A 2,930-nucleotide genomic window follows, 5' to 3' on the forward strand; every position below is an offset into this window, starting at 1 on the left:
AAGAGTCTGGGGCCACTGAAATGGTGTACAGATATGGAATAAGGTGAGCTAGTGACATAATTCTTTAAGTATGCAGCCATGTGACTGCAAAACAAAGATAAGATATGATAGACAATAACGTCAGCGTGGCCATGTGATAAAACTTTTAAATAGAGCAAAGTTGGAGATACTTACAAGCAATATCAGCACATTTTCCATATTATTGTGTATTTTATGTTCTTGATAGCTAACGTGTCTGAATTCTGATGCTGTACCTGCTGAAGTGCAAAAACTTCCATGGAGCTTTCTTGCATTTTACCAAGTTAATTATAACTTAGAATGCTGACACAGACAACTTTCAAGCCCAGAAACCAGAAAAGAGGACATATTAGCATTGGGCATCTCCAGTATCTTTAAAAAAATAAACTGTCAAAACTCAGTATTGTGTGCAGGATTTTTATTAAAGTTATTGGACAGCGTGTGGATGGGCCTCACCAAGCACCGGCGTCCACTTTCTGTCCTAAGTGATTGAGGAGGTAGAACATTGCCATTGTTAACAGGGCTGATTACTTCCATTTACCCTGCAATTCAAAAATGTGTTTGTGCCGGATACTACTGCCTCTGTATTTCTGTTGCTGCAGCAAGGGGAGGCATGCAAGGCATTGTGTGAATAGAGAAGGCTTTCCTGTATGAGAGCCGTAGCTGTTAGAGTCCCGGCACCGCAAGCAGAGCACTGAAAGTGGTATCCAGTACATAAAAATGTATGGACTGCAGCATAAATAGAAGCGATCAGCCCTGTTAACACGTCCGCCAAAGTCATTTATAAAGCTGACTGTGCCTGGGGTTTGTTAAGAAAACACTTGCAGAGAATCTACTTAATGTAATGTTTAATGTTAATATTTCTAAAACATTACATTAAGCAGTACATTATCCATGCAGTTATTTGATGTTTTGTTACTGCTGTAATTGTGTTCTGCTTTGCCCTACTTTATATTTTTACATCATCTTTATTTATTGGTATGCAACATCACAAAGGCAGAGCTAAAGTGTGCAGCCCAGTAGGACCAAAATTACAGGCAGAAATATATGACGTTGACATTCATGAAAATGGACATACAGTAATATGTGGAACCATGGGGCCATGGGGAACAGAAGTAGCCACCCTCCAGAAGGAGATGATTTGAGGATCCAAAGATGAGTGATACACAAATAAGATAATTTTTTGTTAATAATGGGGGTACTTGAATGCATTTATAGGATTCAGCTCCTAAGTTTAGTGTCATATTAATGAGTACACTGTGTGGGAACCACTATATTTATTGGACCGTTGAAGGCCATCATTCCTTTTTGCTCGATAGTTTCTACAGAAAGATATGCTGAGGCATTAAGTGCTGTGTCACTAGCTGGAGGGTCACTCATGAGTGCTCCATGCTCTGTTTCCACCTTTTCAGTGACAGGTAGCTTCTTTGCTCCATTGCTCCTATTTGCAAGAGACCCCCACCTTGGCTGCTTACAGTGACCTTGTCCATGTGACTGCCTTAAAGTCATCTATGTCCATTATAAAGACTCAGGGGGTCCCTTTGTTTAGTAAAGAGTCATATCTGTCATGGGATTGGAAGAACAGTTGCTCTATTCTCAATATGTGTTGTAGTTTCATGGATCATTCTGTCATACGCATAATATATGTGGAGTTCCAGTGTCCGGGGATGGTGGTAGATGCAGCGCATTGTAACAAGTGTAGTAGTGATTTTTATGCTAGTGCAATAGATTCCAATGTGATGGCGGGTAGGGCAAGTTTTGGTGTGTTTGGTTTGTCATTTCTTTGTTATAAATTTAAATAACCGCCATCCAGAATGTTTTAATCTTGTGTCATGTCTGTAATATGTTGGAGGGTGTCTACTGCAGTTCGGCATCTTCTACATCGGTTGGTTCTGCGTGGCAACGTTTGATGTCGGTGCTGGGGACTTCTGTAGCACCTAGTTATGAATATATCATTCTGTTCTTGTATTTGACTTGCCATGCTAAATGTGTGTTTGATCATTAGACGTTTCCCAGTTAAGGTGGATTTAAATATTTCCACTCTTTCACATAGTATAGGTATCCACCAACCTCACTAAACCTGGGTAGAAGGATATAGAAGGATAGATTAGATGGTCTGGTTTGGCCTTACAGGATCAGATAGTAGAGTTGATGTTGATAGCTGGGGTAAATAATTTTCTCTGTCAGGAGAGCATAGCTTACCTCTATAACAGAGCACAGGGGTTACCCCACTTTTAATAATGTGCTTGCAATGATGGATGTCTATCATTACACATTAGAATAAAAGTATTGCATGTTTTAGATAGACGAGGAGCTCCCTCTAGTGACTCAAAATATTACGCTTGGATAGGAAAACGACTAAATTAACAGTTTAAATACATATATGTGAACTCTGTAACCTTCCAAAAAATTGTAATTCTGTTCAGCAAGGGAAGTTAGAGTTCCAGCGCAGTAATGCTTGTCTCTGTATGCCCTGCATATGGCCATGTGACAATGTATCGCATAACCAAATGCAGGGAATGCTTTGGGAAATGCCACTACTCTTATGCCAGCCCTGTAGTCTCTCTACACTCATTTACACTGGACAATTCAACACATCTACTCAGCTTGATCTGGAGTAGTGTGCTCACATGAGTGCTGTAAGATGGTGGGGGGGCCTTATTTGCAACTGTAACTGTTCCTCTGCACGCATGTCCACCATTGTCACAACAATGTACAAATAGAATGGCAATACATCTGACATTTTTAGATGAGGGTTCCCTGAATTCCTCACCCTAGAGTTGCATTGCAGTTGCTTGGCTGCTGCAGGGGCGTATCTGCCGCGAGGCAAACAAGGCGTTTGCCTGGAGCGGCAGATTCGCTGAGGGCGGCGTTGCTGCCTTGCCTAGGACAAAGCTGCACATCCCCCCCCC

Source organism: Nanorana parkeri, unplaced genomic scaffold (genome assembly GCF_000935625.1).
Source record: "Nanorana parkeri isolate BGI_ZX_2015 unplaced genomic scaffold, ASM93562v1 scaffold800, whole genome shotgun sequence".
Lineage (NCBI taxonomy): Eukaryota > Metazoa > Chordata > Amphibia > Anura > Dicroglossidae > Nanorana > Nanorana parkeri.